General features: G+C 47.1%; 1 protein-coding gene across 1 annotated transcript in view; it reads left to right on the top strand.

Annotated features, from left to right (window-relative positions):
- The window catches only part of ZKSCAN1 (zinc finger with KRAB and SCAN domains 1), a 98,613-nt gene that overhangs the window by 11,612 nt on the left and 62,780 nt on the right, over positions 1-24,221 (top strand). Inside the window, exons 3-4 of the mRNA XM_034988175.1 lie at positions 15,751-15,916; positions 23,091-23,258. The gene's annotated coding sequence lies outside the window, so the exon portion shown is untranslated. The remainder of the gene's footprint in view (positions 1-15,750; positions 15,917-23,090; positions 23,259-24,221) is intronic.

Consider the following 24,221-nt stretch of genomic DNA (forward strand, 5'->3'; position numbering starts at 1 on the left):
TTGTTTTGGATGCTTTGAGGAGCTGCCATGCTTGTTTTCCACAGTGGCTGGACAGCTTCTACATCCCCACCAGCCATGTACAAGGGCTCCAATTTCTCCACTTTCTTTTTTTTTTTTTTTAAAGATTTTATTTATTTATTTGAGAGAGCACATGAGAGGCGGGAGGGTCAGAGGGAGAAGCAGACTCCCCGCCGAGCAGGGAGCCCGATGCGGGACTCGATCCCGGGACTCCAGGATCATGACCTGAGCCGAAGGCAGTCGCTTAACCAACTGAGCCACCCAGGCGCCCGAATTTCTCCACTTTCTATTTCCAACACTTGCTATTTGGTGTTTTCACTAGTAGCCAATCCTAATGGGTATGAGATGGTCTTTTCTGCATTCTTGCACACTCCATTTGGTCGATTTGGGTGTTTTGTTCTTAGCTTTTTTTAATTTTTGTGGGGTTTTTTTTCCCCCCATTTGGTCAATTGTGAAACTGTTAGATGGTTCCTGCCGTTTAAACAATTAGGTTTTTTTTGTTTTGTTTTTTGGGGTTTTTTTTTGAACAATTAGGTTTTCATTTTCATGGTGTTCATTTCAGATGAGAGGCAGCCCCAGGCAGTGGCAAGTGCACAGGCCGTGGTGGCACAAGTCCTGGGTTCTGATTCAAGTGTGTCCCTGGGAGACCCTGGGCGCGACAGAAGTTTCTCCAGGCCTGTTTGATCCTCCTCCGGGGGACGCGAGCATGATAAATAATACACCGTGCTCCGACCCCTCAGCTGAAACTCAGGCCTGGATACATTTGAAGTGGACATTCTCTCTCACAAGTGAGCTGCCGGACTCGATTTCCAGGTGTTTGTTTTCCTTTTGACTCCTTTTGCTGCCCCTGGACGTGGGTACACGCCGCCCTGGGAGTACCGTCCGGGGACCTGGCGTAGTCGGGTCCGCGCGTCCAGCGAGCCTGGGGAACCACCGAGAGGCGGGGCCTCCCAGGTCCTAGAGAGGGCGCCTCGAGAGGCCGACGCGGGGGCACTTCCGGCCTTTGTGCGTCTGCGGCTGACGGCGGCCCGTGGGGGTCGCTGCGCTGCGCTTCGGCCCCCGGGGTCCGCGCTGACGCGCGCCTCGGCGTTCCCCACCCCCTGGGCCGAGGCGGGGCTTCCCCTGCCGCGCAGCGCCGGGCTCGGCCTCCCCAGGGGGCCCCTAGGAGAGGCCCGGCTGCCCACTGCGGGGGCCGCGACTCGGCCTGTCCCCGCACTCGGGTCTCGCCTTCCCTTTGTGCCCCCGGCCGGCGAGGACCCTTCAAAGACTAGGGGTGCGGTGGGGGCGGGGTCCGCGGTTTGACCCCTCGTTCCGCCCGGCTGCAGAATTCGGGCCCAACGCGCTCCCTCCCTGATCCGTGTTGCCGTACGTGGCGGGTCCTTTGGGAAAATGAGGTGGTTGTCGAACTGCGAAACGGGCTCTGGATCCCCCGGCTTTCCGTTTTCGTGGTTCAGCGCACACTGAGCACCCCGAGCGCTGGGCTAGGAGGAGGGGAAGTGCGGACTCACTAGGTCCTTGTCTGTGCCAGCCTGGGGACACCCAACAAGGGAACAGACGAGTGTGTCCCCGACGCGGTGTGAGATGCACACGAGAGCTGGTGTGGACGTGCCACTGCGGACGGGGATCCGGACGGGGAAACTTCGGGGTGGCTGCTGGTGCGGGGAGGGGTGGGAGTCGGGGCTGTGGAAATGCCAGGCAGCCCGGAACGTGCCTGTTAGAGCTGGAGCGGGAGTACAAAGGTGAAAAGGGGAGGTGGGGGGCGCTGCCGGAGAGGGTGACTGTTTCAACGCCATCCTGATAAATGTTTATTCTGTGCTGGGTTGTGGAGATTAAAGACTGTGCGTGACCACAAGGCCCCGCCGTAGAGATTGTTGAGTCCCTTCTGCTGGAAATAGCCAAGACTCAAAAAAAAATAAATAAAAAGATAAGTAAACAAATAAAACACCTGGCTTTGTTATCGAGAGATAGTATGGCAAAATGATACCTGAATGCCGCTTACTGGCTATGTGACCTTGGGCAATTTTCTTAATCTTTCTGACCCTCAGATTCTTTGTTTCTTTCTTTTTTTTTTTTTTAATTTTTTAGTTTTTAAAGATTTTATTTATTTATTTGACAGAGACACAGCGAGAGAAGGAACACAAGCAGGGGGAGTGAGAGAGGGAGAAGCAGGCTTTCCACGGAGCAGGGAGCCCGATGCGGGGCTCGATCCCAGGACCCTGGGATCATGACCTGAGCCGAAGGCAGACGCTTAAGGACTGAGCCACCCAGGCGCCCCTCTATTTTTTTTTTTTTTAAGATTTTTATTTATTTGAGAGAGAGAGCGAGAGCACATGAGAGGGGTAGGGTAAAAGGGAGAAGCAGACCTGAGCAGGGAACCCCACTCGGGGACTTGACCCCAGGACTCCAGACCTGAGCTGAAGGCAGTCGCTTAACCAACTGAGCCACCTAGGCGCCCCAGATTCTTTGTTTCTAAAGGAGGGATAATAATAGTAGTAGTTAATAGGGACCAATGAATGAGGTAATGTGTATAAACACCTGCCTCAAATGTGTGGCAGGTACTCAAGGTCCTCCTAGGATAAGATAGGGTAGGGTAGGAGAGTGTAGGATAGGATGGTCCTCCTGTAGCTTTCTGCACTTGATCTGAAGTGATGTCACTCCTTTTTTTTTTTTTTTTCCTTGTATCGGCCCAGACATCTGGCACTTTTCTTGGTGTCTTTCTGTTTCTATTCTGCGTTTTAAGATTTTTGTTTCTTTGAGTATACTTTTTCCTTTTATTTATTTTTCAGGCTTGAAATCAAGTGTATTCTTTTTCTTCTTCGGGCTTATTTACAGACCTTTTTGCTGAATTGTGATCTATTCCTGAGAACTTGATATTCTGCAAATCTTCATGTCCCCCCAAAATCACTCAAAATAAGACCAAGGCTAATAGAGTTGGGGACACATACACAGAAAGATATTTATGATCTTACTTATATGTAAAATCTAAAAAAAGAACTAGAAACAGAACAGAACAGATTGGTGATCGCCAGAGGCTTGGGAGTTGAGGAAAATGGGTAAAGGTGGTCAAAAGGCACGAACTTCCAGTTATAAGGCAATTTCTGGGAGTGTAATGTTCAGTATGGTGCCTATAATTAGCAATACTGTATTGTATATTTGAAAGTTGCCGAGGGAGTCAATCTTAAAAGTTCTCATCACGAGAAAAAAAATTTTGCAACTATGTATGGTGGTGAATGTTAACTTATTGTGGTTACTATTTTGCAATATATACATATGTCAAATCATTATGTTGTACACCTTAAACTGATGGAATATGTCAATTATATTCCAATAGAACTGGGAAGATCATTTAAAATAAAAGGAGCTGGGGCACCTGGGTGGCTCAGTTGGTTAAGCGACTGCCTTCGGCTCAGGTCATGATCCTGGAGTCCTGGGATCGAGTCCCACATCGGGCTCCCTGCTCAGCAGGGAGTCTGCTTCTCCCTCTGACCCTCCCCCCTCTCATGCTCTCTCTCTCTCATTCTCTCTTTCAAGTAAATAAAATCTTTAAAATAAAATAAAAGGAGCTGGGGGGCCTGGGGGGCTCAGTCGGTTAAGCGTCCAACTCTTGATTTCGGCTCAGGTCATGATCTCAATCGTGGGATCGAGCCCCAAGTTGGGCTCCGTGTGCTCAGTGAGGAGTTGGCTTGGGATTCTCTCTCTCCCTCTCCCTCTGCCCCTCCCCCCACTAAAATAAATAAATTTTTTATAAAAGGAGTGGGTAAGGGGTGCCTGCCTGGCTTAGTCAGTAAAGCATGCAACTCAGATCTTGGGGTGATGAGTTCAAGCCCCATGTTGGGCACGGAGCCTACTTAAAAAGAAAAAAGTTGTGTAATATAAAAGGAGCAGGTAACTTGATGAAGAGGCTGAGAGGAGAGGTTGAGGCCTGAGTTAGGGAGACACGGGCACATACACAGAGATTCGGGCCAACTGTGCAATAAGCCTTTCCAAAATAAAGCTTGTAGCTACCTGAGCTAGCAAGAGGAAAGAAGGGTGTGTACTGAACTCAAGTTCCCCACAGCTTGCTGAATTCAGCTTTTCTGCTGTGCTTTGCTTTCGGGTGCACAAGACGTTAACACGCTGAGAAAACTTGCACACGAAACAACAGGACTTCACATTTTACTAATATCGTTCTCCCCGTTTACCAAGCGTCTCTGTGCTAATCACACCCCCAGGAACATATTCTAGCTAAGCAAACTATCTGGTCATTGCTTTCTTCTGGTCCTTTCATAACCTCTCAAGCTACTTCTTTTTTTCCTAAATTTCTCAGGAGACAGTATGATGGATAATAATTTTTGCTTCTAAGAGCAGAGATGTGCAGTGATCAGAAACTGGGAAAACATGTGGGGAGAAGTGGCGTGGGTGGATGAGATTGAAGTATACAGGATACAGGGAGTCTGCAAGTTACAAGCGCCTAACTGACAAACGTTGTGAGTACAGTAGCCAGATGCACCTGCCTCCTCCTCTCCCACCCTCCTCCACCCCAGCCCCAGCCCCACCTCCCCATCCACTACCCCTGAAGGCTCTGACCAGGAAGCAGGAGCTAAGCAAGACACATCTAATCTGGCACCTCTTCCTCACCGCCTCAGGGAAACCGTGTCCTCAGCGCCACCCTTCCCTGCCCGTCACTGCTCACTATTATGCCACATCAGGCAGCCTTCCACCCAGGCACATAAGCTCCCTCTTTGTGTCCCTGCAGTAGGGACATTTTCCATCACCTGCCTTTACCTTAGAAAATGTACTGGCCTTTTCCATCTCACGCTCTTTACCCCACTTGTGAATTTCAATACAACACTAATCATGGCTGATTTGACCAATGATTATTCAGAGATACAAGCGTATTAAGAAGAGAGAAGACTGCAAATATCCACGTGAAATGACATGGGGGCTACGAGCCCCTCAATCATTTAAAAGCCCAAGTATCTCACTCAGAACCTCCACAGAAGTAATCTCTTGCTGGAATCCTCCACTACTAGCTCCCCCAAAGGAATAGTGTTTCTAATCCAGCTGCATTGTTTTCCTTTTGTATTTAGATGCTAGAACTGCAGTGATATTTCCTACTATTTTTCACTGCAGGTCTATAGCGTTTGGGCCACATTATGTTTTAGCTAAGTTCTTGTGAGGGCGTAAGTGATGTCTACAGCGCTGTTTAGTTGGGAAAATTAGCTCTAAACTCCCAAGAGCCAATCTATAAATGGGCTATTGGAATATATTTCTGTTGTTTATTAGAAATAACCATTTATATGTTAGTATTTTAGTCTTGTAATACTTTACTGTTGTACATAATTTTTTTCTGCCCCTAACCCACATTTATTGGCTTCTTGCTAATGTTTTGAGAAATAACACTTTTTTTTTTAAAGATTTATTTATTTATTTATTTGAGACAGAGAGAATGAAAGAGACAGAGAGCACATGAGAGGGGGGAGGGTCAGAGGGAGAAGCAGGCTCCCTGCCGAGTAGGGAGCCCGATGCGGGACTCGATCCCGGGACTCCAGGATCATGACCCGAGCCGAAGGCAGTCGCTTAACCAACTGAGCCACCCAGGCGCCCCGAGAAATAACACTTTTAATCACTCTGCATGGAAATCTTGCTAAAATTTATGATGCTTTCCTGTGGGGACATGGTTTAACTCATTTTTCTTGCCTCAGTCAACATTACACACATCTTTTACACAATGATGTCCTCAGGGACATCGTGGGTTCTTTGCCCTACATGAAATGATCCTACCTACATAACTTTCTTAGTTTCTCTGTAGATGTCTTTTCAAAGAAAAAGTAAACCGAAGCCTCATATATGCAGATAATTTGCTCAATTAAACAGGAATCCTGCTTTCATCTCAGTTATTACAATAGTCTCTCAGGTTTTTAAAAGTTATTTCTAAGTGACTCAAGAAGTCTGAATTTGGTTAAAATTCAATCCGTGGCACAACCCTTTCCATACGCCATTTTAAAAAACATGGTCTGACACAAATATTTACCTTGTAATGTTCACAGACGAACCCTGAGCCTCTTTAAAAATAAGACAAACAAACTCTGTCCTTTGCTTGGGACGTAGTGCTTATTTTTCAAACCCTATTGCAAACTTCCCTGGTATCTCTGACCCCATTTATGTAGCCAGTGTATTTACAAGAGTGAAGTGACTCATACACACTTGTTTTCTAATTTCCTTTTGGGCAATGGTTATAAAAACATTATTTTGTGAATCCACTCTGTCCCCTGTCATCACTTATTCCCCTGGTCCCACCTGGAACATTAAAATGCCCTCTTTCTGGGAGCAGGTCTATAATCCCAGTCTGTTCTCAACCACATGGTTCTGCTGCTATAAAGGGACTGGAGGTAAAACTAAGGGCGAATGATTGCTCTTTCAAGGAAGTTCCCTTCCCAAGGGCTCTGTCTGTGTTAGAACATTGCCCAGTCATGCTGTGCCCCAGAGGAGCGATCCCATACTACCAGCCTGTTGCTGAGCCTTGGTTTGTCTGTTTTTAAATAGGACCTAATACTTGAAGATCAGTGAGATAGGACAGAGGAAAGCCCTGTGGAAACTGTGTAGCAGGAACACGGGTAACAACCACAAAGAGTCAAGCACCTGCTGGGAACCAGGAGTGCTACTAGATACTTTGTATCTATGATGCAGTCACTTTTAAAATTTAGGACAACCCTGCAAGGTCCTGCAAGGTTGGCATTATCATGCCCGGAACCTTAATGAGGAAACAGAGGGGCAGACAGTTGCTCATGCTCAGTGGCTCTGCCAGGGGGCCAAGTCAGCTCAAGTTCAAGGCTCAGGCTCTTTTCACTAAAATCCTTTTCCGGATAGAGGCTCTTATTTTCCTCTCTACCCAGAAGGAAGACAAGAGCTGTCTTTCAAGTTCTTAACCACAAGCGGAGGGGATGACAGGACTCAGCAGGCCTCAGCAGGGCTGGCTGAGAAGCACAGCAAGTCTCCCAGACCTGGGCATGCATTTTAGAACAGGCTCCAGGCTGTCTGGAAAGCCTGTGACCTTTGTGCATTTCAGGGTGGGGGTTGCTATATAATGTAAAAGAGGAAAAAGGTGTTTCAGACAAAGCGTAGTATGATCTTGCATTCGGAGATAACCAGAGATGACAGAATATTCCTTCCAGGAAGCTCTGTCTTCTTCCTCTTAACCGAGTAGATGCACAAATGACAAATGACGTGGAAAACCCGAAGGACTTGATTGCTTTTTGAAAATTGCTGAATGATCACCACCTCTTAAAGTGAGTTCAACTAAACTGGCCTATCATCAGGACTAAGACTGACTCAATGAGACCAACTATTTACCAGCTCAACTTGTAACATGTGGAACTTCCAGGGAAGTTCCAGACAAGAGGAGTGAAGGGGTGCAGGAGAGACACCCAAAATGTGCCACTTTGGCATAAAATTATTTCGAGTTAAGGGGCACCTGGGTGGCACAGTTGGTTAAGCATTGGACTCTTGATCTCAGTCCAGGTCTTGATTTCAGTGTTGTGAGTTCAAGTCCCATGTTGGGCTTCACAATGGGCGTGGAGCCAACTTAAAAAAAAAGAAAGATTATTTTGAATTAAAAGGAATAAAAACCCAGCAGATGCAGGAAAGGTGCTCCACCTCCCTCATGACTGCCTAAATTTACATTGGAAAGGAGAGCCTGTGACAGGCAGAGAAGTATTAACAGAGTCCCCACTCTTTATCAATGTGCACAATAGGACAATCTAGTTTGGGCCAAACATCTCCTTTTACCTTGATGTTGACTTTTCTCCCCTCTGTGTCCTCAGGCCCTTACCTTTTTCCTTAGTTTATATAAGCTTCATGTTGGCTCACTGCCTCCAGAATTTCCTGTCTGTATAGGTTCCCCAAACCTACGTCTATTAAATTTGATTTTCTCCTGTTTAAAAAAAAAAAAAATTGCCAGACAACAACAAAACAAAAAATGGCGGGGGGGTGGGGGTGGGGCGGTGGTTTAAGAAATGCAAAAAAGTCTTTTTCCATAGGGGTACAATGTCTTTTTTAGGTTTTGAGAACAATTTGATCTATAACCTCAACACAGACATGTATTTTACTCTTCAGAAAAATCCTGGCACTCTCTTGGGGGCTGGCTCGGTCGGAAGAGCGTGTGACTTTTGATCTCAGGGTTGTAAGTTCGAGCCCCATGTTGGATGTAGAGATTCCTTAAAAATAAAATCTTTTCGGGGCGCCTGGGTGGCTCAGTCGGTTGAGTGTCCGACTCTTGATTTTGGCTCAGGTCATGATCTCGGAGTCATAGACTCCAACTTCACACTGGGCTTGGAGTCGGCCTGAGATTCTCTCTCTCCCTCTCCTGCCCCTCTCCCTGCCTCAAATAAATAAATAAATCTTTTTAAAAAATGAAATCTTTAAAGGAACAAAAGGAGGAAGAGGAGGGGGGGGGAGCGGGAGAGGAGGAGGAAGAAGGGGAAAAAGAAAAATCCTAGAGTTCTTTCTTCCTGCTCCAAGATGGCCAGTCTGCTACCCAACTGTGCACACCTGTCACCTCAGGACACCTGTCTCCTGTCAGCAGCACTCAGGGAGCCCGAGACCCACCCTCAGCCCCAACCCCACCCCCTGCTGGGTCTCCTGCTGCCGAATCCCATATCTCTCCTGAGTACACTTTCTTTGGGTGACGCACATCCTTCCATAATCTTCCTGAGATAGAGTGCCCGCCGAGTAAATATTTTGAGACCTTGCATATCTGAAAATGTCCTTTTGCTCTCCTCATCACCCTTTTCCCAGTTTGGGTGTAAAATTCTAATTTGGACATTATTTTTCCTTGGAATTTTGTCTTCTAACTTCCAGTGCTGCTGTTAAGAAATCCAGGAGCATTCTGATTCTTAGTCCTCTATATGAGACCTCTTTTTTTTGTTTCTGGAAACCTTTGGGTAGTAAATTTCACGTCGATGGGTAGGTGTTATTTCTTTCTTTCCCAAATTCACTTTTTTAAATATTTCATTTATTTAATTGAGAGAGAGAGAGAGAGAGAGCAAGCGAGAGAGCATGAGCAGGGGGAGGAGCAGAGGGAGAGGGAGAAGCAGACTCCCCGCTGAGCAGAGAGCCCGATGCAGCTGGGGACTCCCGGATCTTGACCTGAGCCGAAGGCAGAAGCTTAACCCACTGAGCCACCCAGGCACCCGTCCCAAATTCATTTTTGCTGAGCATGCAGCGGGCTGTACATGTTCTGGATTTCTGCGACATTTTCCTAAATTCTTTTGTTGAGGATTTCCCCCCACTTCACTTTCTCCATTCTCTTTTCAAAATTCCTGAAATTCAGCTGTGGGAGCTCCTGGGTTGGCTTCTCCAATTTTCATGTTGTTGGTTTTTTTTTTAAAGATTTTATTTATTTATTTGAGACAGAGAGAATGAGAGAGCGAGCACATAAGAGGGGGGAGGGTCAGAGGGAGAAGCAGACTCCCTGCCGAGCAGGGAGCCCGATGCGGGACTCGATCCAGGGACTCCAGGATCATGACCTGAGCCGAAGGCAGTTGCTTAACCAACTGAGCCACCCAGGCGCCCCAATTTTCATATGTTTTTCACTCATATTTCCAATCTCTTGATCTTTTTGTTCTATTTTCTGGCATTATTTCCTTAACCTTCTCTCCTAATTAATTTTTCATCTTTGCACTAATATTATTTCCAAGATACTCCTTCTGTTTTCTGAATGTTCCTTTTATAGAGCATCCTGCAATTTCTTCTCATATCTCTGCGGACATTAACTGCAGAGGTTTGGTTAAATGTTTCCTTCTGCTCCCACATTGTCGTGGTTTCCGTCTTTCTCTTGCTGTGGCCTGCTGGTACAGAAACGGCTAAAGATGGCCCCTGTGTTGTTTACTTTGCAGCAGGCTCAAAGCCCACCAGCACTAAACTCAAATTCTTACACATCTTATTGCTTTAAATATAGCCACCCAAGCAGATTTTTAGCCACGTAGAGCCTGCCTGCTTGCAAAACTGCACACATCAGTTAGCTCTAGATAAGACCAACCCCAGGGCTATAAAAGCCCCCAAACCAATGCTGCTCTTAGGGTTTCCTGACCCAGAAGCTCCCCACTGGCTGCTGAGTGACATCACCTAGACAGGCAAGTCCTCTCTCCTAGTCCCCTCTCTTCTGAGTGTTCTTTTGCCCTACTTCCCCCGCCCCCACGTTCCAGCTGTCTCTGCAAGGCCCTTTTCATGCAATCCGGTGCACACTCCACCCAGTAAAACACATCGGACAGCACTGTCACGTGTTGTCAACCTCGGAGTGTCGTGGACCTGGGACGGCGAAGGAACTGAGGAAAAGAGACGACAGTAGAGCAAGGCACAGGGACCCTGAGCAATCAGCCCAAGGACCCGAGGTTTATTTTCCATAATCTTATATACCTTCTACAGTGATATAGATCTATAATGATTTACAGCAGGGGCTTGGTAAGGCACATTCTTCCATGTACATAGGATTAGTGCATGATAAGAATCTTTAAAGCAGGACAAAGGAACAAAGAGGGGAGTGCATGGTGCGCTGTTTACAGCTGGCTTCCTATCTACAAAACATCTTCTGCTGCCTACTTTAGAACAGACCACACACGTCCCAAGGGCATTTCACTCTGATCCTTTCGGGTTATTTTTAACCCTGCAATCTCGAGTTTTCTCAGAGATCTCGGAGTCTGAACGAACATGCACCAGTGGTTCTTGTGGCATTCTGTTTCCCACAACGTGGTGGCCTGTCTTCCTTGATCAGCCCCAAACCTGGCCCTCACCACACCTATCCTTAAAATAAGGGCTTTTCTCAAACGTCTTGGCTGTCCATTCACACATGTCAGCGTGGAACTCTGGGAAGCTCCCTGCAAGGCTCTGCTTGTGGGCAAGTTCTGTCCACTATGAGCTTCCCTTAGAGGATCTGGTGGGAACTAGCCTCCCAACTGTCAGTGTCTTAGTCTTGTCTCTTGGTCAGTCTCTCCAGGGGAAAACCCTCCAGTCTCCCTCCTGAGGAGCCCAAGCCTGGCTGGCTGCCAGCACCCTGGATGCAGGGGAGGAAAGGGCTTGACCTTTGAAGGGTGGGACCGGGGAGAGCAGGACCCCCGACCATGGGCCTGAGAGGCCACGCCCCTCAGGCTACCACCCAGGCCCAGTTGAGGTGTGGGTGCTATACCAAAAAAAAGGGATTCTTGGGGCGCCTGGGTGGCTCAGATGGTTAAGCGTCTGCCTTCGGCTCAGGTCATGATCCCGGGCCCTGGGATCGAGTCCCACATCGGGCTCCTGACTCAGTGGGGAGTCTGCTTCTTCCTCTCCCTCTGCCTCTCCCGCTGCTCATGCTCTCTCTCTCTCTGTATCTCTGTGTCTCAAATGAATAAATAAAATCTTTAAAAAAAAAAGAAAAAAAGGGATTCAATAAATACCTACCTCCAGGATGGTGACACCCTCCCCCTAGGCACGTGCTTTTTCCTAGAACAGGAGACAGCAAACTTTTTTTTGGAAAGGGCCAGATGGTAAATATTTTAGGCTTTTCGGGCCACATGGTTGATGTCACAACTACTCAACTCTGCCACCGTAGCGCAGAAACCACCACAGACACTATGTAAATGAAAGAGCATGGCTGCGTTCCAGAATCACTTTATTTATGGACACTGAAATTTGAATTTAATATAATTTTCACGTGTCACAATTCTTTTTATTTTTTTCAACAATTTTTTTTTAAAGATTTTTTTATTTATTTGACAGAGAGAGAGAGACAGCGAGAGGGAACACAAGCAGGGGGAGTGGGAGAGGGAGAAGCAGGCTTCCCGCCAAGCAGGGAGCCCGATGCGGGGCTCGATCCCAGGACTCTGGGATCATGACTTGCGCCGAAGGCAGACGCTTAACCGACAGAACCCTCCAGGTACCCCTTTTTTCAACAATTTAAAAACATAAAATTCTTAGATTTCTGACTACACAAACAAGTGGCGAGCTGCATTTGGCCCAGCGGCAGGAATTTATGGATCTCCTTCCTGGAATATCATCGTTTAGAGATTATCATCAAAATCCTCTGAACCTGGGGGCGCCTGGGGGGCTCAGTCGGTTGAGCATCTGACTCTTGGTTTTGGCTCAGGTCTTCATCTCAGGGTCGTGAGATCGAGACCCCCCGTCGGACTCTGCAGTGCATGGAGTCTGCTTGAGATTCTCTCTCCCTCCCGCTTGTGCTTTCTCTCTTTCTCTCTCTCTCTCTCAAATAAATACATAAGTCTTAAAAAAAAAAATCTTCGGAAGCTGTCTTCCTCTTCCCCTTAGCAAAGCCTCCCAGCGCTCATTTTTGTCTGTAGGTATAAGGGTTACAGGTTTTCTCCCTCCCCCGCGCAGCCTCCAAGATGGGCCATGGAAATTTAGACGTTTATGAATTGCCTTGGGATGGAAGCCGTGGTAACAGGGCCTCCAAGACTTGCTGCCAAGTTCTGCCCGGGGTGGAACAAGTTGTTGATTGTTCTCTTTCCCTGGATTTTAACCAAGGTGATAAATGAGGGCCGGAGGAGGAGATCTCTGGGAAAGGTGGGGGCTCGCAGCCAAAGCCCTGACTCCCAGGCCACAGGCTCATCTGAGTCAGCGCCTCGGTTTCCAGCCATAAAGACCGTTCTAAGTAGGCCGGGACCTGTCTAGTCTCAACTTTCACACGAGGGAAAGAAGTCCCACCTTTCGTAGTTGCAGGGGCAGGATAGGGGTTTGGCAGAGAGAAGAGCTCCTTCTGCCACTAGGTGTGTATTTCCGTGCAAGTCCATTCTGCTTGCCCAGTCTCACTTTCTTTATCTCTAAAGTGGGGATAGGCACTCCGACCTCATTGGGTAGTGGTGTGGATTAATAAATTAACATACCTAAAGTCCCTGTCACATCGAGGGGGCTCAACGAATGGCAGAGAGTATGATTCTAATTTATCCAGACGAGGAAACTCAGAGAGGTTAAGGCACCATCCAAAGGGCACACAGCTCATTAGGGGGTGGAGGCAGGAACATAATTTGTTTTCTCAACCCTTCAACTAATATTCTTTCTTCTATCCTGAGCTGCTTGGAGAGGAGAGCTTAGTCCTTTTTTTTTTTTTTTTTTTTTAAGATTTTATTTATTTGACAGAGAGAGAGAGAGCACAAGCAGGGGGAGCAGCAGAGGGAGATGGAGAAGCAGGCTCCCCACTGAGCAGGGAGCCTGACGCAGGACCCTGGGATCATGACCTGAGCTGAAGGCAGACAATTCGACTGAGCCCCCCAGGTGCTCTGGGCTTAGTCCTTTTTTTTAACCACACCTGAAATGCTACGGGAGGGAAGGTGTTGGGACTACAGGATATTGCCCCGTTCCCTCTCTTTCTCTCAGTGCCCCCCCCCACCCCCCCGCCCTGGTTTCAGGTGACAGACACTCTCCTCTGGTGGTTAGACACAGCAAAGCGGGTCCCACCTCCACATCATACAGTATGGGGGTATTGCAGGGCACCACCCCTTGGCCACCTCCCCTTGCCACCCCCAGCACCCCTGTCTCCCCTCACCCCCTCCCAGATGCAGGCTGCCTTCTTCTGGGCTGGGCCACTCCGCTGAACAGTTGCAAAGATTCTTTGTAATGTGTTTGCCTGGGGAGGAGGGAGAGCAGGGCCTGGCTGTCCTCAAACCACAGAGAAGGAGCCAAGACAGATGACCTGTGGTTTGGGGGCCCGGATTGCAGACATAACCCAAGTGCAGAGCCCCTGGCTCAGCTTCCTTGTTTCTGGGCATGGAGGCGCCTCTTTACCCAGGGAGGCCTGTTTACTCAGCTCAGCTGAGTGAGAGATGTTTACACAGGGAGGGAGGTAGCCATCTGGCTCTTCTCTGGCGGAGCGGGGAGCATTTGCAGGTCAGGCACCCTCTCGGTTCCAGGGCCTCTGGGGAGGCAGCCCCCTGACAACAGGCTTTCTGAGATGTGTGTCTCTCCTTTGAGAGTGAATGTGGACAATTTGGGAAAAAATTGTAAAAATGGTACTGTTTTTTTTTGTTGTTTTTTGTTTTCGTTTAATCCAGACCCACATCAGATAAATTGTCCAGGATCTTTCTTCCCACAGTTGTATTTTGCAAGGCTGGGAGAAAGGCAGTTTTCCACACTTAAAGAATGGTGATGTTTGTCACCGGTGAGGTACTTTGTGGTTTGAAAAGCTTTGCCACGGGTGCCTGGCTGGGCTCAGTCGGTAGAGCGTGCAACTCCTAATCTTGGGGTCGAGAGTTTGAGCCCCACACTGGGTGTAGAGATTACTTGAAAAAAATGAGTTGAAAAAATAATTTATAAAGGACGGTCCTGGGGCGCCTGGGTGGCTCAGTCGTTAAGCGTCTGCCTTCGGCTCAGGTCATGATCCCAGGGTCCTGGGATCGAGCCCCGCATCAGGCTCCTTCCTCAGCGGGGAGCCTGCTTCTCCCTCTCCCACTCCCCCGGCGTGTGTTCCTGCTCTCGCTATCTCTCTCTGTCAAATAAATAAATAAAATCTTTTAAAAAAAATAAAGGACGGTCCTATCCACCACTCCACATGATCCTCAAGACAGCCGAGCGGTGGCCAAAATCATCCATATTTTACGGATAAGGAGTGGACACTTGGAGAGGTCAAGTTGCTTGCACAACATGGCGACATGAGGCCATGGGTCTGTCCCGGGGTACCCCAATGGAGCATTCCCTGGGCGCCAGACGAATGGAAAGCCTGGGGACCAACGCGTGAAACCGTGTGTAACATACCCACCGTACCGCTCCACCAGGGAAATCAGGGAGGCGAGGATGCAAGTTACAGAATCCCTGAAACTTGCCTCCACCTTCCTTCCCCCATCTCCTCTTGGGCTGGGGCTCCCTGCATTCAAACCTGCGTGTGTCCATCTGAAGCCACTACCTAGGTTCCACCTACCATCCTCGCTACTTCTTCCCAGCCCTTTATCCTCCCTTTGATAACCCCAGACACCAAACCACCCAAGTGGGAGTCATGCCAGCCTCTTCCCTTTCTCTCTTCATCTCTGTCCCTTAAGTCCAGCTCAAGCCAAATTGCTGTGACCTGTGTGACTGATTAATACTCCTCAGCTTGGCCCCGCCACCCTTAGCCCAGCCCCGGCACCTGACTCGGCCACCAGCCTCGCCTCCTGGTCTCTTCTTTCCCGCCACTGTCAAATCCTGGCCCTCTCTCTACTTGCCAATCTATCCGTCAGTGGCCACCTTTCTAGAACGACTAACGTGTTCCTGAGTTTTGCAGCTTGCAAGCGCATTTGCATACAGACACACAGACATTCACACGGAGTCCCGTTCCGAAGTTAGCTCCTCCTCCCCAAAGGATCTCCGTTCATCTCCTGCCTAATCTACCGAACCTGGTCGGTTTTCTTTCTTTATTTATTTGACAGAGAGGGAGACACAGCCAAAGAGGGAACACAAGCAGGGGGAACGGGAGAGAGAAGCAGGCTTCCCGCCGGGCAGGGAGCCTGACGTGGCTCGATCCCAGGACCCCGGGACCATGACCCGAGCCGAAGGCAGACGCTTAACGACTGAGCCACCCAGGTGCCCCGGTCGGTTTTCTTTTTATCTTTGCGTTCAGTGCATCTAACTTGGCCTGCCATCATTCCTCCAACCAACCTGCCTTTCATTACTTTCCCCATAAAATGCTATTGATATGCTTTCAAGTATTCTTCCTAATGCAAAGTCCTCACTTCCCTTCCTCCAAAAATTCTAATCAGCCCTCTTCTGTGTCCTTCCTTATTCTTTCTTGACATTCAGTGCCTGTCACCGATTGTTAAAATCAGACTGTGACTCCCGAAACAGGAAGCTTTAGGGATCACGTGGCCGCGAATGGCAGTTTACCCCATGGCCAGCCACCCCGTGCTGCCCGGACGTGTCTGTACATCCACAGTGTGCTTCTTTACACCGCAAGCTCCCTGGAATGGTGAGGATCCTCTTTCTTTGCAGACTTCTCTGAAGTTTAGAAGAAGCTCTGGGGTTAGCTCAGCGGCTCTCCAGACTCTGGCCCAACTCTGAAATGCATCCCCATGCCATGAATCGCTCTCCTCTGCCATTTGCCCTATACCAAAGGCAATTTGGGGGAGGCCCTGTTATTTTTTTTAAAGATTATTTATTTATTTGAGAGATACATGAGTGGGGGGGGTGCAGAGGGAGAGGGAGAAGCAGGTTCCCCACTGAGCAGGGAGCCGGATGCCAGACTTGGTCCCAGGACCCTGGGATCGTGACCTGAGCCAAAGGCAGACGCTTAACCGACTGAGCCACCTGGGCAGCCCTGGGGGAGGCACTGTTACAAATGACTCTCAGTTTGCCTGTGATTGATACTCTGATGATCAGAGAAGCCTTAGTATTATGTCCTCAGGTTGAGTCCCAGAATTTCAAAGAGGGTCGTGCAAAATTTGCATACGACTTGGGCAAATGAAAGGCCAGACCCGGGAACCCAGCTGAGTGGTATCACTGTCTTCTTTTACTTTGTTTTTTTTTTTTTTTTTTTTAAGATTTTATTTATTTATTTGAGAGAGAGAGAGAATGAGAGAAAGCACATGAGAGGGGGGAGGGTCAGAGGGAGAAGCAGACTCCCTGCTGAGCGGGGAGCCCGACGCGGGACTCGATCCCGGGACTCCAGGATCATGACCTGAGCCGAAGGCAGTCGCTTAACCAACTGAGCCACCCAGGCGCCCCTTACTTTGGTTTTTAAAGGGGAGGAAGGCCACCCCATCCCGTTTGGCTGCCTGCCCGAACCACTGGAGTTGTAGTGAGCTCTCCTATATCGCTGCCACCTCTGTGTGCCATAGACAGAGTCTGGCTGTCTCTGGCATACAGGTGGAAAGAGCTGGTAGATGGGCCTACACAGGCAGCCTAAGCCCAAGGCTCATTCAACAGTCCAGAGCCCTAAACTCATCTCATGTCCCATGTGAGTCCGAAACTATAATCATGATAACCGTGGTGTTACTAGCCACATAGTTCAATGTGGCAGTCACTCTGCCAATGACTTGACATGAATCAGTTCAACTGGAGCCTCATCCCAGCCTGATGGGGTAGATGCTGTTATAATCCCAGTTCTACAGAGAAACTGAGGATCCAAGAGGTTACGTAACTAGGCTAAGAGAACATAGTACAGATAAAATTAGAACCAAGGCCAGTGTGAACCCTACAGTGACCTTCTACTGGGACCCCCTGGTCAGCTGGGTCCCCTTACATCCTTCCCTGATACGAATGGGCCCGTCAACGAGGGGGCAGCTCACCTGCAAGAGAATCGCCAGTGGTCCCAGCTGAGCAGAACCAAGCTGGACTTGACTTCTTCCTCCCTCTGGGTCACCTTGTTGCAGTCCCACCACTTTTTTTAAGCATAAGGATAAGAATCCGGGCACCTGGGTGGCTCAGATGGTTAAGCGTCTGCCTTCGGCTCAGGTCATGATCCCAGGGTCCTGGGATCGAGTCCCGCGTCGGGCTCCCTGCTCAGCAGGGAGCCTGCTTCTGCCTCTCTCTCTCTCCCTGTCTCTCATGAATAAATAAATAAAATCTAAAAAAAAAAAAAAGACAAGAATCACTATGTTTAAAATTTAAAATTAACTCCAAAAGATACCTGCTCCCCCATGTTCATTGCAGCATTATTTACAATTACCAAGACATGGAAATAACCTAATTTATTTATGTATATATAATATACATTTATGTATATATTACATTTATGTGTATATAATATATGTATATATTATTTATGTGTATATAAATGCAATATATAGAATGTATGTATGTATATATATTTATAAATACAGATAAATATACTCACACAATGGAATACTATTCAGCCATAAAAAAATGAAATCTTGCCATTTGGGACAATATGGATGAACCTTGAGGGTATTATGCTAAGTGAAATAAGTCAGACAGAGAAAGACAAATAGCATATGTATGATCTCACTTATGTGTGGCATCTAGGGGGGAAAAAGTTCCTAAATACAGAGAACAGATTGGTGGTTGCCAGAGGGGATGAGGTAGGAGGTTGATAAGTCATGTGGAGGAGGGCGTCTGGATGGTTCAGTCGTTGAGCAACTGACTCTCGATGTTGGCTCAGGTCATGATCTCAGGGTCGTGGGATTGATGTCAGGATCCACATTCTGCATAGAGTCTATTTGGGATTCTCTCTCTCTCTCTCTGCCTCTCCCCCCAATTGCGCACACACACTCTCTCAAATAAATAAATTAATTAAAAAATAAATAAGTTATGGGGACATGATGTACAGCCAAGAGAGTTGATCTTAAAAGTTCTCATCACAAGAAAAAAATTTTGGAACTATGGTGACAGATGTTAGCTGGGCTTATTGGTGTGATTGTTTTGCAATATATCCCTATATCAAATCATTATGTTGCACACCTGAAACTAATATAATGTTATATGTCAGTTATATCTCAATTTTATTTAAGGATGGGGTGCCTGGCCAGCCCAGTTGGGAGAGCACGCGACTCTTGGTCTCTGGATTATAAGTTTGAGCCCCACCTTGGGTGTAGAGATTATTTAAAAATAAAATCTAAAAAAAAAAAAATGAGGTCACTGGGTGGGCCCTAATCCAATAGGTCTGGGGTCCTTAAAAGAAGAGATTAGGACACACACACACACAGAGGGAGGGCCACGTGAAGGCACACGGACAGGAAAGAGAAGACAGCCATTTACAAGCCAAGGAAAGAGGCTTCAGAATGAACCAGCCCTGCTGACACCTTGAGTTTGGACTTCTAGCCTCCAGACCTAAGACGATGCATACCGGTTGCTGAAGCTGCTCAGTCCGTGGCACCTTGTTGGCAGCCCTAGACGACTAACACAGTCTCCCTCTGGAGCCCCCAGTTCAACCTAAGCCGACCTTGCTCTTCTTTTTTTTTTTTTTTACGATTTTATTTATTTATTTGATAGAGAGAGACACAGCAAGAGAGGGAACACAAGCAGGGGGAGTGGGAGAAGAAGGCTTCCCATGGAGCAGGGAGCCAGATGCAGGACTCCATCCCAGGACCCTGGGATCATGACCTGAGCCGAAGGCAGACGCTCAATGACTGAGCCACCCAGGCGCCCCCAACCTTGCTCTTTTTGCAGAACCCTAGAGGAGAAGCTTCCAGTGCTCCTTCCCTGTGTTGCTAATCTCCTTCTCCCTGCACGCTGGCTTGTCCAGGTGCCCAGAAAGCAAAGCCCTGTGCCCAGGTGGCCTGGTCGTTTCTGTACTGCTGTCCATGGAGCCCAAGATTTGTTCAACTGCTATTGAACCAGGCTCTTGGCTCACTCGGAGTTTACAGCCCATGAGGAGCTCCAGGGCCCTGCTCACTGCTATTGCTGTCAAAAAGGCCACATCTTCCACATCCAGTCCTTCCCTACTTATTTTTTCCAGATTGATGTTCCATCTTGGATGGTGTCCACAAGGATGTGTTGCGGACTTTTCCATCTGCATGCAGAACATTTGGCCCTATTACATTTTAACTCACCCATTCCTTGTTTGGGGCATGGGTATAGGGAAAAGGGTTGCTTTTCCTCCCTCGATGTACAAGTTAGCACTGTTAGCTTAGGGTCATACACAAATCTAACTTTCTGTCACCAACATTCCCATATGTAACACTGATAAAACAGGAAACAGTTTGCATAAAGCACATATAAAAGGATCCTATTGAACAGGAAATGGGAGAGAACCCAGTAGTAGCTGGCTCTGGAGAGTGCATTCAAAGTTGCTGTGAATTTATTAATATAATTTGGGTCTGGTAATTCAACCAACTAAAAAGTCCATCCAACTCTGCCCTTACCTGCCTTCCATCCAATTAGCAAGCAGTTGTTGAGGGCTTGTCCGCCCCCCTCTCCGGAATAAGATCCATAAACACACTATCTTCTCTATAAAGTAGTATCTCCAGGTAATTGTCCTTTGTTTTTTGTTTTGTCTTTTGTTTGTTTTAATTCAATTAATTAACATATAATGTATTACCAGTTTCAGAGGTACAGGTCTGTGATTCATCATTTGCATATAACACCCAGTGCTCATTACATCAAGTGCCCTCCTTAATGTCCATCACTCAGGTACCCCATACCTCCACCCCCATCCTCTCCAGCAACCCTCAGTTTGTTTCCTATGATTAAGAGTCTCTTATGGTTTGTATCCTGGTATTTGTCCTTTGTACTCTGCTTGAGCCTCTTCATTCTAGTGTTCCAAGATCATGATCAAGCCTGTTTTACTCCAGCCACGCCATCTATAATTTTTCAGATTCGCAAGTCTTAAATATATATCCTCCTAGACTTCACTTCTGGCCATATGGCAGCCAAGATGAGCAGAGAAACCCTCCCTATATAGCACACTGAAAAGTGATGGGTTCCATGCAAAAAGCATCTTCTACTTACTCATGAATGAGCTGGTGAGAAAGTAAGGGAATTCCTTGGAGGCCAGAAATGACAAGAAAGCAGTAATCCAGAAGGATAAGCACATCCCCAGAGAGACTTTTCCCTGGAGTGTCCGCTCATCTCTGGTGCCCAGAATATGGGTTTTAACGGGCCACATGTGAGGGGGATAGGAGAAAAAGCCAGGGACTGAGCCCTCTGCCTAAAGCTAGGAACCTCAAAGGACAACATCCTGAAAGGTGAATACGAGTAAAATCCACACCAAAGAAGACCATGGGAATATGTGGCTATTTGGGTCTTGGAAAATTCCTCAGGGTCCTGGGATTAAGCCCCATGTCAGGCTTCATGCTCAGCGGGGAGTCAGCTTGTCCCTCTCCCTCTCCCTCTGCCCCTCCTCGCTGCTCGTGCTCTCTCCCAAATAAATAAAATCTTTTTTAAAAAGAGTTTATTTTTAAGTAATCTACACACCCAACACGGGGCTCGAACTCACAACCCTGAGATCCAGAGTCGCACTCTCCACCAATGAGGCAGCCAGGCATCCCACTAGCTAAATTTAGTTTATAGTGACCCCAACATATTCATGTCTCTGGGTACAAGACTGAATCAAACAGATTCTCACTATAAACCCAGCGCCCACCTGGCTCCCACAGGGAGAACCCTGAGGAGCTCGCAACAGGAAATCACTAGACACCAGAGAAAACACCCCCAAGAACCCTAGTGCCTGGTGTCAGCAGCACATTCGGGGAATGCATCCCTTTGGTATTAACCCCACCTGTTTTCACAGCACAGAAGTCAACCTTGGGAGCCCACAGTTTCTGGAGTGCCCTTCAGAAACTTTTATTTGTTTGGGGCAACCTGCCAGGCCTAAAGTACAGTGTTTCTTTGTAATAGTAAATCATTACATTTAGTGATACTTTGAGTTCTTTCGAAACTCTTGTGTGGACGTCACCTGATCTCATTAGTAGAGCTTGTTCACCAATAGGTAGAGAACCTTGGGGTCACCAGCACGATTTCATGTAGACCCTCTGACTATTTGTGGGGCCAGCAATCTCATTTCTCGGAATCTATCCTTAGGAGGTAATCGGAGATGTCTTTAATGATCATGGACAAAGATGTTCTGCTTTTCCCATAGTGCTGCCACCAAAGTATCTTCTTTGGTTATTGTCTCTTTCCCCTCATCCTGACGTCAGTGCCATTATTTCCTCTTCCAGTCAAGATTATGATAAAAATAGCAATAATTGTGATAAGTAACGTGCACGGAGTGTTCACTGCGTGCCAAGCGCTTTGCTATGAACTTTTTACACATTCAGTCATTTAATTCCCACAGAGACGTTGTAAGGTTAGCATCACCATTATCAGCTACCAGTTATTATCAATAATTATCAAATATTATAATTATCAGTTATTAACTATCATCGTTTTACAGATGAAAAAACTGAAAGCTTAGAGAGAGAGGTTATTAAAAAGCCCCAAACATGGGGCACCTGGGTGGCTCAATCAGTTGAGCATCCAGCTCTTGGTTTGATCTCAGGGTGATGCGATCAAGCCCCATGTTGGGGAGTCGGCTTGAGATTCTCTCTCTCCCTCTGCTCCTCCCTCTCTTTCTCTCACTCTCTCTAAAAATGAATAAATAAATCAATCTTTTTTTTTTAAAGCCCCAAACATATAACCTGTTAATGGTGGAGTTGAGACTTGAACTCCACTCTTTTTTACTCTATTTTTTATGCCTAAATAAGTACACTGTGCCTGGTACCTGGTGACGCTGAAGAGGACTTCATCAGTTTCTGAAGCCATCCCACGGAACCAGCAGTATCTCAGAGAAGAGCATCCTAGATGTTTCGGTTTCTTGTCCAGTGGGGAAGAACCTGTTTGTCAGGACTCAAACCTCTGCCCCTTCTGCCCCAAGGAACTCAGCTGTCCTGTTTTTCCCTGCTGGCTGCTTTTGCTCAGGTTCTCACCTTCCAGCCAGCTCACAGATTCTATATCCCAGGTTGTGAATCTTCATAAATTTTAGCCAATCATGGTAATCCCATCCCCTATGCTCTGATGGTTCTTGGCATGGGTATGTCATGCTTTTCAAGCTGAAGAGTCGTGAAAACCTGCTGGGAATGGGGATGGGGGCCGAATTATGAGATTTTCCTTGCTCTTAAAAGGGGACACAAGACCAAAGACAGCCCAGTCTCCTTTGCATCCTTTATGTCTCAATTCTGTGCAGTTTCTGGAAAATGTTTTCTGTATCTTTGGGGAAAGAGGAAGGTTTTTGTCTTATTCACCAACCTGTCTCCACCCTGCCCCTCTTCACACACACCTGACATGACAGGTGCTTCTGGAAGGTTTCTCTCAGTGAAATCTGCATTCCCACAGCCCAAACCAATATTTGAGTAGCATTTAGCAGAAGCACCTGTGGGCATTTGGAGGTGGGGTGGGGGTGGGGCAGATTGGACATACATAAAGAGTAGTCAACACTCAATGGAATAAAAACTCCAAGAGATTGTTAGGATCCTAGAAGAAAGGGGGTGTGAGGAAGGTTCTAGACAAAGCAGAGGACTTCACGTGGGGATAAGCACTGGAGAGCTGGCCCGGGATAAATTCCTGATGGCTGAGATGGCTGAAAATGTTAAATATTCACCTTGAGTGATTCCAGGCTGCGCGGTTAGAATATCCCTCATTTATTCAGAAACTGAGGGATTAAATTTATTGTGCACAACGATTTTCTGTGTCATGGACTTTTTTCATAGGTCTGGAAGCTGAAGAAGAGGCAGTTCCAAGCCAGGGAGCCCAGACAAGACAGTGGCAGGCAGTGGTACTTCGGGGCAGAAGGAAAAGTGGCAACACCGCTGACCTCGGAGCAGGCTTGAGACCCTGGAGCAGCCCCTGGAAATAGAGGAATTCTGAAACAATTAATGGTACAGCTGCTCGATAGAATACTACATAGCTATTAAAATGACAATTATCCATTCAGTGAAGCAAAATTGAATGTTAATGATATAATATTAAGTGTTTTTAAATAGCACACGAGGGGTGCCTGGCTGGCTCAGTCGGTAGAACATGCAGCTCTTGATCTTGTGGTTGTGAGTTCAAGCCCCACGTTGGGCATAGAGATTACTTGATAAAAAAGATTTTATTTTATTTTTTTTATCACAGAAAAGCCAATTAATTATTACTAAGGTTAGCTTTTGTGGAGGACTATAGGTCACAGATTAGCAGTCTCATCAATAATGTGACCATTACCTGTAATCAAAATTTTCAAATATAAAATTATATACATATACGTAATGTAATACAAATATTTTTTCTATCCTTTAATTTCCAAAGCATGCTCATTCACCTCTGACTGACTGATCGTACATAAATATCCTTTTGATAGGCTAGGATACCCGTGTTATCCCAATTACAGAAAAACAGATGCAAAACAGTGTTACGTGACTTCTTTGCCTGAAAGTGTAAGACTAAGTGTGTGTGCATATCTATTTTTAAATCTCTTTATTCCCATTCCATCCTTTTGGCTAAACTTTATTCCTATAATATCTGCCCTTCTTAAAGTCCCTTCTCTTGTGAAAGTCATCATTATCCAGTCCCCCCAGCCAAATCTTCTTCTTCTCCATCCCCCCCGCCCCACTTCTAGTCATCAAATGCTAACAAGGCATCTTAAATCTTTCTGGAATGGATCTCTTCTCCATTAGAATTCCCTTTTGCAAGTCCATTTCTTCATAAGTCTGACATGAAAGATTATTTATTAGAGAGAGAGTACAAGCAGGGGGAGTGACAGAGGGAGAGGGAGAAGCAGACTCCCCTCTGAGCAGGGATCCTGATGCAGGACCGGATCCCAGGACCCTGGGATCATGACCTGAGCCGAAGGCAGACGCTTA

This window comes from Mirounga leonina, unplaced genomic scaffold, assembly GCF_011800145.1.
Source record: "Mirounga leonina isolate KUSES-001 unplaced genomic scaffold, KU_Mleo_1.0 Mir_454, whole genome shotgun sequence".
Taxonomy (NCBI): Eukaryota; Metazoa; Chordata; class Mammalia; order Carnivora; family Phocidae; genus Mirounga; species Mirounga leonina.